Genomic DNA, 13,324 nt, shown 5'->3' with positions numbered 1-13,324 from the left:
GGACATATTCCTTTCCCCCTCCCTATACAAACTCAAAACACAAAAAAAAGACAAACGAACACAAACCTCCTCTCCTACTACCCACACACATGCCACACACAAAAAAAACACTGACAGGACAAAAGAAAAAAACACAATCAAGAAAAATAGAAAAATTTGACAAACAGATATATGATAAGACAATAAATAAGCACAAAACAATTTCCACACACCAAGCAGCAATCTATTCCAGTAGCCAAAAACTCTCCTGCACCACTAGACACACTTCTCACTGTTCTTCTGCAACATCCAACCAACTAAATCCTCAAAAGTTGGGCTGTTTGTGGTGTTTTTATATGCTTAGACAGTGTATACATGATGTGGCTGCTTCAATCAGAACATGTTTCTAAAATGATGCATGCATTCTCCTGTGTGTTTTATAAACACAACCATTCTCACACGTGTTTTATAAACACAACCCATTTTGCAAAACTCACTTCTTCATAAATTTGTGAGTTTGATCTGGGAAAACTGACACATATTTGTGGGAACCTGTTCGAGTTTAATCTCGCCCAAACACGATTCTTAGTAAATTTACCCTTGAGACTCATTTGAGAACCATTGTGCTGTATGATTGTGAGTAGAAATTGGTGAAGTTGTGACAAAATTTATCTCAAATTGAATCCTGCAGTGGGTCAGGCTGCTTCATGAAGCTAGAAAACCTTTGGAACCATACATGGACATTTGCACTTTACAGAATATATGGTCTATAAGTAGAGTTGGGAAACCAAATAGCAATTAATTTTGCTCTGTGATAAGGTGTGACTTTTAAATGGATTAACAATTACAGGGAGGACTGCAATTTATCCAAATTCCACTGGAGAAATGTTAAGAAGCCATATGCAGAACAATGCAGAAATTTCTGTATCTTTTGAATTTTTTGCTCATCTTTCGTCTGAGCAGCACACAGCCAGCTGTCACCCACTCTAAGAAATATAATTCCTTTCAATTTTTTCAAACAATTGCTGTCAAATGCAGCAATTAATATTTAAAGTCTGTATTGTGGTGTGTAGTGTAAAGTTTAGTTAATTAATAATATAATTTCTTGTACCCATATAGTAGAATTCACCACTGTTCTGCTTTATGTGCCTGTACATGTACATGGCATGGAATTCTATAATTCAATGTTGTAAGTTGTATTTGTCAAATTGTAATTAATTTGAATATATAACAGAGCTGTTCATGAGTTACAATGGAGTTATTTACATTTTTCACATATTCCATTTCAGAATGAGCTTTTGCAAGTACAACTAATAGGTTTATAAATGCAATTATTGTTTACCAAGAAGATTACTATACTTAGAAGCGAAAGAATATACATCAAAAAGATGTTGCATTTTTCCCCAGGCATACTTAAAAAATGAATGCTACTCTTGGATTCTTAAACAGAGTATTTTTGAAATGGGTTTTGTATTGATTTTGCAACTAGCCTGTAAGATGACGTTATCCCTTAGAGTGTCATGTGTAGATAGGCACGCCTGAAGCAGGTCATTGCAGTGATAACTGTCATTTGAAGGGACACAAAAGCAATCATTGCTTTTCAATTACTTACCGTTTTATGTCTGAACGTGACATATAATGACATCTATTATATAAACTTCATCCTGCAATTATACTGTGAACTAAATTACATTGTAGACCAGAAAAAAAACACTATGTCTAAACTATAAAAAGTCATGAAAACCTTTACACTGATCTGTTGAACAGTAGACTTAATGACCATAAAAAAATGTATTCTAAAGTTAATAAATTATGCATTTACATGTTTGTAAGATGAAGCACTACTAAAAGCTGTGTTCTGATTGGATGGCTTGTGTGAGTTAAAGGAGTCTGATTCCAGCGAGTTGGTTGACAAGGGATGTGAGCTCAGCACTGCTTGTGCTGCCCCACAGCATTTGTCTGCCATTTACAATTATATTAACCCCTGTTTTTCTGTCTGGAGACTATCATTCCTAAATAAGCTAACACTTTTCTTTACATAATGTTTTCATGCCAAATAAGGTACAAACAGAGAGATATCTATGAACTCCTATTTTATGACCCAGTCAGGCTGTGGCACTGATTAGTTGGCACTTCTCTATGCAGCTTCAGAAATACAAATTTTTAAAGCTAAAAATTACCATTTTTTGTATTTAATCATGTTTTATATATTTATTCTGTTAACAGCAATTATAACATAAATAGACAGATAAATAGATATATATTGTTTAAAAAAATATTTAGCATTTTCTCCAAAACTATATGTCAAAGTATTAACATTTATTGTAATACTGCATGTTTTATTTATGAAGCAACTACTGTTTATGTGACACCTCATGTGACATTACCTTGAGGGAAAGTGCATCACTATTTTCCAAATGATAGCTCACAATTTATTTTATTAGTCTATTCATATTTGTATGTGCCTATGAAGTAATTATGATATAGGAAAAATGTAGTATCCTATTATGGAGAAATTAAATATTTATTTGTGTAATTGGGAGAATTACATTTACGCACATAAAACATATTTAAGCACTATTTTCTATCTAATTATAAGGTTGTATGCAACATTGTGTAAGAAAAAAAAGAAAAAAGGTCATTATTTTTCAGCGTTATTTCATAAAAATATAAATCTATATTATTGTTGTATAAATGTTTTAGTTAAAAATATACATTACCGTTGACTTGGTTTTATTACTCAAGATATGATTAGGTGCCTAATAACTAAAACAAAAAATACATTTTTTAATAAATACAAAAATAAAATAGTTGCAGTCCAGATACAGTAATTGGTGAATATCTGCAGAATGGATTGTTATAAGAATCCAACTATACACTTTTGGCAGGAAGATATTTTAGGCACATTGTGACCTCATTATTCCTTTTCTCCTAACCAAGACATGGCATAAATACAAAAAGTACAGTTCAAACTATCAACAGCTAAAAACTATATAAGAAAAAAATAATTTTAGACATCTCATCTCTTTTTTTATTTGAAATACCAAATTATTATTATTATTATTATTATTATTATTATTGTTATTATTAATAATTTGATATTTAAAATAAAAAAGGGATGACAAGTCTAAATTATTTTTTTCTTATACTGTATCTTCTGTTTTAAGGAAAAATGCAAATTTAGATAAATTTGTATGTTTACCTTGTACATTTAACTGTATGCCATAAACATTTTTAGAAAAATGTGGAAAATAATAAAATTGCATATTTAGGGGGGAATTCAATTTGCCATGGTAATTTATTGTGTGCTAATTGATCCTTCGGGGCAATTCAATTAGCCCCGAAGGCAGTCCGCAGGCTGCACATAATGGCAATTTTTTCTGGTCTGATCAGACCCGAAAAGAAATCCCCAATAAATAGGCTGTTAACGGGTGAAAAGACCCTGTTAATGCATATGTCCTGAAGGCCTAGGGATTGTCATGTTGTATGAGTAGTGAATGGTCAAGTGAGAGAGAGATTACAGATATGAGTTAAGATTGGAACAACTTGTGACAGGGATCAATTGGTTTGTGAGGGTATAGGATCAAGATGATAGGTAGTAGAGTAGGAAGATGAAAAAAGTAGATACTGTATGTAGCAATATGTATTTGGAGCAAGCTGCACTATCTATCTGTGACTAGCAGTTGTTATGTGTTGCAACCTGCTACAGATTCAATATCAGTCAGTTTCCTGTTACTATTTGCTACAGCCTTGCACCAAGCTTCTTTCATAGCCTTCTTTCTACCTCTGTGTTAATTTAATGACATCTGCTGTGTCCCCAGCTATATGCCTTTGATCCTACTGGCTTTATATGGTTTCAGCTCTGCCACACTATAGCTAGCTTCTTTTTTGACAAGTGCCATTGACTTTATTATTTGTTTTTGTCATTAGGTTACATCAAGCCACTGAGGACCTACAACTTGTCATCCCTGTTTTCTGACTTTGAAACAAATACTAGGTATTGCATTTTTTGCTTTAATTTGAGTTGTCACATGTCCAAAATTCCTCCAAACATTTCAGAAATCAGTAGGTTTGTCCAGTAATCTCAGGTGGATGGTGACTGGGAATCCCACTGAATGGCACAATCCACTTGCTACAGATAATATTTCCAACTGTACTGACATCATTCAGCCCTCACTGCTACTCTGCTCTATGACCCAAATCCTGCTGGCCCTTCAGTCTGCCTGGGCATGACTGTACTAGTCATGGAGACAGAGTGCACTGCTCACTTGTACTGTTGAAGTTTACATTTTATGGACAAATGAACCTTTGATACCTCTACTACTGTGTGAGCACAAGACAGGAGATGTGTATAGTATGTACTCTGTGCATAGGCACACGAGGTTAGATGTGTACTATATAGCCACTAGAAGGAAATATGTTTGCTAGGGAAGGGAAGATGTGCTTTAGAAGGGACAATGTGTACTGTGATAGTCTTGTGTGGTCCCAAAAGGGGAACATGTGTACTATGTGAGCACTAGAAGAGTAAGTGTGTATTATGGACTCTGGGTTGACATATAAGGATATGAGTAGGATCTTGCATATGGAGGTATGTGAGGGCTCTGGCATATGTTGGGCCATGAGGTGACTTTGGCTCATAAAGGGGCATGTGGTGGCTCTTATGGTATATAAAGGGGTTTGTGGGGGGCTCTGATGGTATAGAAGGAGCATCTGGAGCAAATAGAATATGGTTCTAACTCTACCGTAGTTTTATTCATGACCCCTTGTAATACCTCTTGTCTTAGAATCGGAAATGAAAAGGTGGTAGCCCTAGCTTTAAAAAAATTAAATTGTGTCAAATGATATAATATTACATTATTTAGTTAAATACATAATCTTACCTGCTATAACTTCTCTAAAAGGAGTCCCAAAACCTTTACTTTCCTTTCTGTCTCTGGAAATAAAGTCTTAAATCATTGGACATATTAGTTTAAATTTTGTTCTTGAGGGCCCTTCAAGAAGCCTTTCATAGTGTGTTCTTGTCCAGTTGACAAAAAAAATGCAGAATAGAAATAGTAAGTTAATTTCATGTGAATAACCAGGAATATTCAAATATTATACTGTATGTATCTACAGTTTGGAAATAACAGATGCAGGAATTTGCAAGAGTGGGGTTCTATTCTAAAAAGAATACTAATTTACAGTTACATAGTTGTTTTTTTATTTGTAAGAATTTCTCTATTAAACATTTTATAGAGTAAAAGGGAGATTTAACAAAGGTACCATTTAGAAAACTTTGGACATCAAGACAAGATAACTGGGAACAGGTATAGAGGAAAAGGAAGAGTGGGATAGGAAGCTGCTGCACCTGAACAGGAGTGAGGAAGATATTTATAGAGAGCTCTCTGTTTTCCCCAGTACTGCCTGGGTTTTTTTTCTCTCTCTCCTCTCTCTCCTCTGTCTTCTCTCTTCTCTCTACTCTCTTCTCTCCTCTCTCCTCTCTCCTCTCTCTCTCTCTTTTTCATTCCCTGTATTTTCAGTGCTCCCCATTTTTATTTACATCTGTGCTCTCTTCACCACAACTCTGTCAAGCTCAATCGTTTGATTTTATGGCCGGATGATTTTGCAGTCAATTATCGCACCTGCCATATAATTAGATAGTGTAAAATAGGTGAAAAATTTTCACCATCTCAGACCAGGTGAAAAAAAACCTTTGGACACCCCTGCTAATGATAAATTACCCCAAAATTTTTTTGTAATTTGCTGAGAAATTACCGGTCAAATTTTGGGTGAAAAAAAACGCAATGAAAAATGGGTTTAATGTATTGGGTCTGGTATTTCGGGGGGCTATCTGGATGTGTTATAAGTTTTAAACATTGCACAAGGTTGCAGCAGGCACTTTTTTAACAGGTTTTAAAAGTGTGCTTTTATGACATGAAAATATACTTGCACCCATTTTAATGTACCCCCAATTTACGTGGAACAGTAATTTCCTGGAAAAAAATAGCTTTCTATCATTTTTTTACATTTTTTCATATATGCAAATTACTGCCAACCGATGCAATTTAAGTAGCGTAAATACTTGTATTATGACCAATAATACTCATCTAAATTATTTTCCAATATACAATGTAAGTCAGCCATTGTTTGGGGTACAGAGGCAATTTCCTGACTTTTTGCCTATTTTCACCTGTTTTTTTATGGAACCTACCCATTTTCACCTGTTTTTTGGTACCAAATTGAATCTGGCCCTATGTCTGCTTGTCTACATCTCTTCCAGTTTTTGTTGCACCAACTACAGTAGACACTGGGTGTGGCATGCACAGTTAACTTTACTGTTATATGACGATTTACCATGGGAAATAGCAGAAGTGTTTGCTTACTGAAAATAATTTCTATGTGTGGGATGTAGACTATTGTAAATATACCAGAATCCACTGAATGTATGAGTTATGAGGGAAAACTCAGTTCAAAATCTCAGTTTGGTGAGAGAGAGAGAATATTGGTTTAAACAAATGAAATGAATAAATTGCACCCATCAAAATATGTGCATACTGTACATAGTATGTGATATCTTGAATGTAAATAGTTGGTAGAGTACAAAATCTGAATATGAGATGTAGTTTGATCACCGGTTTTTTATTTAAAGTGCACTGGCATGGCGATGGGGACAAGGTCTGCGATGAGTGCCAGGCATATCTCTATATGGGTTGTCTGGAGGATGAGCTCATTTGGAGGGGGTGATTTGGTGCAAACCTGGTCCTCTACAAATGCTATATTGATAATTTGTTTATTATTTGGGATGGGGATGACACTTCTGTTTTGTAGTTTGTGGATCACCTAAATGCGATTAAATGTAATCTTTCTTTCACAAGCACTATTCATTTTTCTCTAAGTACCTTCCTTGATATTAAATTAGAGGTATTAAATAATGTGATACAACCTAGCACACATCAAAAAGAAGTAGATACTAACAATTATATTAAGTGGCTAGATAATATTCAATCAGGTCAATAAAGAAGGATTCGGGGCAATTGTTCATCCAAAGAGATTTTCAAACAATAGGCTTCTGTAATGGCCCTGATTTTTCGTGAAAAAAATTATCCAGAATCATTATTACAACGGTCTTTTGATACAAGTTTAGACAGATGGTCCCTCTTAAGAGTCAGAAGATTTCTCATATAGATGGAACAAATGCTGTTCAAATAAGATAAAACATATTTAAAAAAAAAAACTATGGTATGTTACATTTAGATGCAATTCTCAAAACAGAGTTGGATTCAAAACCTACAATAATTTTTAAGAAAGCCCATAATTTGATGAATATTCTGGCACCTAGTTTCCTTAAAATTAAAAATAAAAACAAATATTCTGGGTCTCAATGGTTATCTAAACATGTAGGTTGTTATAGATGTGGTTATACACGATGTATAGCATGCAGTTTCATTGGACATAGAACAGTGTATTTTTCTTCCAAATACACTGATATTCTTTTTCCTATCAAATCATTTATAAATTGTCAAAGCTCGTATGTTATTTATTTACTTCAATGTACATGGAAACTTCAATACATTGGTCGAACCTCTAGACCTTTGAAAATTAGATTCCTTGAACACGGAAGAAATATTTTGAATAAGTATGATAAACATAGTATATCATGACAATTTTCATTGGTACACTCAGGAAATCTGGGTGTTTGCAATTAATAGGTCTTGAACATATTGCAATTTCTCCTCGGGGAGGAGTTAGGTATCGAATACCTTGCCAACGTGAGGCTTTCCGTCTTAGAACGTTTTACCCTCATTGAGGACCTCATTGAATTGGACTTTTGATATTTCTTTGTGAACCAAAGCCTTTCAGTCTGCCTTTTTTTCTTTATTTTCCTTTTTTTTAAATCACTTATTATTGGCCTTTAATGAGGTCTTCTTATTTTTGTTGTACGTAATACGCTATTTACTATTAATCATTTTTATAGTTGTTGAATGTGATTTACATTTAATTTTTTGTATGATTTACTGTATATATTGTCAATATAGTTATTATATGAGTAGAGGTGATTATATGTATTTTTATTACACTCTATAGAAGTCTCTCTTTGTAATATTTAATTGCAATTACTGGTTTTATTTTTCCTTTTGAGCTGTTTATTGTGTTGTGGATATAAGATGCAAGATTATATAATGGCTGTGTCCTTTTAAATTAAACACATTTGATTTTCTCTTAAGCTGCTATCTTAATGAAACATGCTTAATTTTAAAATATCTGAAGTCTGAGAAAATGACTATATATGATTGATTGTAAGCGATATATAATGGGATCACATGGACTCAGCCTACTACCTTTCCTTTTGAAAACAACCTGATAGACGGGAGAAATGCGTCAAGGCTCCCACACTGACGTTCTGGTCTGAAATACTGACAGCACTTTTTATATCCTGCAAATTGGCTCTAGACTGCCTATTCATATTGGTGCCTCTGCTGTCTTACCTCACGGTGCCGGGGTGTCGATTGAGAGATTCAACAGCTCCTAGGAGTTTTACTTACAAGGGGATTGCTCTGCCCGATGGTCTGATCGCTGTGGTCTGGTGTGCAGCTGCATGTACGCCCACCAGTCTGTACCTGGCGGCTCCAGTGCCAGAGGCAAGTGGCTGCTGTTTGTATCTATCAGCAAAGTCTTCAGTTTACAGAGCCATGATTCTGCTTTGGATGGTATCGATCTGACCTGGAGGTAATATGTTTGACACTATTAACACCAGAATACGGTGACCAACACTGTGTGTCTTATTAACTGCTGATCTTCAATACAACCCTTTCAAAAAGAGGACTTCCTAAATAGAACATAAATCAGGGGATCTCATAATTTATAGCGATTACCGGAGATTGGGGCTTTCAAACAATACATAATGTACGGCAGTACAGTTAATGAGCAGGTTAATATTGATATATTATAAATTAGGTGTACCTTTATTATATATGCTGTTAGATTCAATGTAAGTCACTTGTTTATAATTATTGTAACTTCTATTGTTATGACTGCAGTCAGTGTGTTTTTGTATCCATTGTGTGAATAAATGTAACTTTTTATGACAGCTCAAAGGATATTTATTTTTATACCAATTTTTTTCTTTCATTTATAGCACAGACTCTAATTTCCATATACTTCTATATTTTTTAAGGAAGATTGCAATGTTTCCTTTCAGTTAGCTGCTTTTAATTGAATGTAGGTTTCCACACATATATCAGCGCACCAGTTCTTTTTATATACTTGAGGGTTTAATGGCCTGATTCAGAGATGCACACTATAGCTGGCTCTTCTGTTCCACTGTTGCATCAGAAGATGCCGCATCGCATCGTATGCATGAACATCAGATATCTGAGTATTGCCATTTCTAGGTCTTGGGCAGACTAATACAAAGTGGACCAGAATGAGGTGTAGATACTTCAGTATAGAAAGCACCATAAAATATGATATATGATTTTAAGGAATACTGTAAAAACAATAATAATATCCAGCTAGCTAATAAAATTTAATGGGGTCATATGTTTAACCAGGGATAGAGATAAAGCTCCCCTAAAGCAACATTATAAAATATCTTTATGTACATTTACATTAAATTTGGATCAGGGATATTAGCTTACATGGGCAGTTTTTGCATTCATTGTTGCATACTGTTGGTTGTGTAAACATTGGAAGAAGTAAGAAGTACCTTATAAAAAATTTATATTCTAAAAATATAGGCAATTATGCTCTTTAACTATAACTTCATATCTAAAGATTTTTTTTAAATTAAATAAATATGAATAAAAATGTGTAAAAAGGTGATTAATGAAAAAACTTCTTTAGTAAAACATCATGTTATAGTTGTTTGCTTGGATGGTGTCTAAGTGCCAGACACATAAATTCTACAAAATGATTGCAATTTGTTACTCTTTTCTTGTTAAGTAGTTCTAACTGCAACTGTTAAAAAGTGCTAAATATATTGTAACAATTTGAATAGCCACAATGGTAAATTACTTTTTTTTTGTACATTCCAAATGAACATGGACAAGACATGGGAAAAAAACAATGTGTCTTGTAAAAAAATAAATGATAGAAGAGGTGCTTCTTTCATGGCTATATTGTGGTTTCACACACTACAATCTCTAACTTGTCAATTTGTCTGGTCTTGGTATAGTGAATAACCCTTTTAAAATTTGATCTTTTATATATGCGTAAACATAAGAGTGGTGTTCAGTTACAGCACATTTTAAGTTATTACCATGCCATCATTTTAAATGTAGTATTAGAATGGACCAGAACAAAAGATAATTAACAGTGGGTTTCTACTGAGGGACAAAGTTTTCCTACACTTTCCAAACTTGTCCCCTGGCAACCATGCTTACCCATGCTCTCTCATTCCACTATTTCCCCTACTCTTCAATATTGGAATAAACTCAGCTCCTCTCCTCAGGAATCATCCGTATTTGGTCCGTTGACATATTTTCTATACAACCCAGTTTTCCCCCTGGCATTTGTAGATGATCAGATTTCATTCTTGGGCAAATGAAAAGGATCTTCAGGGTCAGTCAGCTGGTGGTCAGTCAGCTGGTGTCTCCATCAGGGATCTGTCAGTTTTTGAAGGTTTGGTCTAGATGGGGGATTCCCAAGACTGAATTTAGAAGGTATCTCCAGGTGAGGCACTACCTATCCCCCTCCAATAGACACTTGCTGGCTAGAAGGAAGCTTACCCCTTTCAAGACATTTTGTGTTGCCCATCAAACACCTACCCACACTTTCTCCTCCTTAGACAAACTCCTAGACAACATGCGATTTGACTCCTTTTCACACTTCACACACATTTGGAATATAAATCTTCACCTTATACTAATGGAGGAGTACTGCCTACTTTAGCTCAACATGTGTCCTCATCATGTAAATGCAATATATGATCATGAGGAGGTTGTATAAATATATTTCCCACAAAATATACCCTTCTACCTCAGACACCTGTTGGAGGTGATAGGGGGCACCAGATACCTATTTACATATATGGTTGGAGTGCCCAGTGCTCTCTTCCTCAAGGGTGAAGAATATTTGGTCAGTAACTTTGAATGTATGGCTATTAGTTTACGCACACCTAAAGAAATACTTCACTAGTCAGAGTTCCTATGTCTACGATACTGTACATATTCTTAAAAAAACTAGAGATATTTCTTGGACTTAAGGGTAGGGCTTCTTCACCCTTGATTTCCAGGTAGTCTTTACATAAATTCCACATTTGGAAGGCACAATTACAGTTAGGGACACACTTCTACCTGATACTGGGATCTCATAAGTGACATAGCATTATTCTAAAGCACAATTATTTTCTGCTTGATCCCACTTTTTCTTTGCAAGTACTGGGGATGGCCATGCAGACTTGATTTGGATGTACAGTATATCCACTGATTTTTTTAATTCTAACATGTTTAATTTGAAATGTAATCCATCTTTTGACTATCATACTATTCATTTACTCAAAATAGCATTCTAAATCCATTGAAATAAGATTATTTCCTCTAGTTACAGTATGTTAAATCAGTGAATTCGAACATTCATTTGCATTTCTCCATGGGTTGCTAATATCTCAAAAAATCAATTTGGAAGACTGAGACAAAATTGTACTCTTGAAAGAGACTTTGAGACAGTTACATACATTTGCAATCATGTGATAATCCACCAGCCATGTCAAGGCATATCTGCTCAAATGGTCCTATACTACATAACAATAGTCCTACTTTGGGTCACATATTCCAATATGGTAATACAAAGATCAACATTCCCTCCTGCTACTGATGCCATACATGATTCTTAAAACAGCGATGCTCAGAATCAATTTAATAGCCTATCACAGGTGCATGTAGTTAGGCTATTATGTAGAGTAGGACCACCTGAGCAGAAATGTGTGTGACTGAGTCATCTGCAGTTAATTATTATGTAGGATGCATGTATCCTTTTCTGGCCCATTATTGAATGCTGGGGGATTTTGTGTCTTGTTTTTTCTCATATTTATATGCAGCAGATCCTACACATTGGGTCAGTGTCTATATCTCCCGTATGAAGTGACCTTACTATTATCCTCAAAAATAGCTGTAATATTTTTGTCAGTAGAATTATTCTACATATATATATATATATATATATATATATATATATATATATATATGTAGAGAGAGAGAGAGAGATTTGACAAAACCAAGTGAGTTGGGGTATGGGTATGGGACATCAGAGATATCTGCTGCGGTCCCTCCATAGTACATCTGGAAGATACTTAATATTTGTGGATATCCCCTGAAAACAGGTGTTTTTGGGGAATATCCCACGAATATTACTTGATAAAAAGATCCCCAAGTGTTTTATTAGGCTTATTGTAAATTATAATAATATCAAATTAATTGCAGTTACAAAGTTCTTCTACAGACAAGCACTGGAATGGTATACAGTGTGGTAGGAACATACATAGTAAGTACAGTATTTTATTCTGCATACAGTACTTGTGTACAATATACTGTAAAAATGGGAGATAAAGTAAATGCAGTAAAAAAACAATGACTTTATGTTTGTTAAGAGGTAACATTAAGCCAAAAATATGAAGTTTATTGTAGCAATTATATTCCAGTATTTTTCAGCTTGACCATTGTTCACCTCCCACACAGTAACACACCTTGTTCTGCTTAATATCCTTCTCAAAAAACACCAGTGGGAACAAAGATTAATGTAACTAGGTGTTTTGTGATAGTTCAGTGTTGCAAAATTGGTATAAGAAATTCTAAGAATTCCTCCTGTGGTGCACCGCAAAAGGAAACAAAACAATAGGTACATTCAGCAGCAGCTATATTCCTCAAAATGTAGACTCTTCTTCAAATTATGCTGGAACAGCTGATGCTCTGGAGAGGAAAAGTGTAAATTTGTTATCCATTACCTACTAACATTATGATTTATATTTTTATGGACTTCTCTAGCTACTTACAAAAAAAAAACTTTATTGAAGGTATAAGACAATACTGGTGATAGAAATTCTAAAACTATAAAAAGGATAACTCAACCCTAAAATGTAAATTTTCAGATACAAACATTGGAGGTAAAACATATTGTTGAATTTTTATACTGAAGATTAAAAAGTAAGTAATATAAGCTCTCATGAGCAGGGACCTCTTACCTCATGTGCTTCTCTTTACATTTTCTTCTACTCTCTACTCCCCATTAGGGCACCAAACACGGGACTGCCAACTCCCGGCAGCTTATTGTGAGTGCTTTAATCACTAATTCAGCAATGTATATAAGTTGTGTCCTTGTCCTGCACTGTAATGTACTGTAAATTACTTGTTTCTTGTTCACCTATTAGTTC

Source organism: Taudactylus pleione, unplaced genomic scaffold, assembly GCF_031769625.1.
Source record: "Taudactylus pleione unplaced genomic scaffold, aTauple2 ptg000309l, whole genome shotgun sequence".
Classification (NCBI taxonomy): domain Eukaryota; kingdom Metazoa; phylum Chordata; class Amphibia; order Anura; family Myobatrachidae; genus Taudactylus; species Taudactylus pleione.
Note: the sequence above shows the minus strand (reverse complement) of the source record.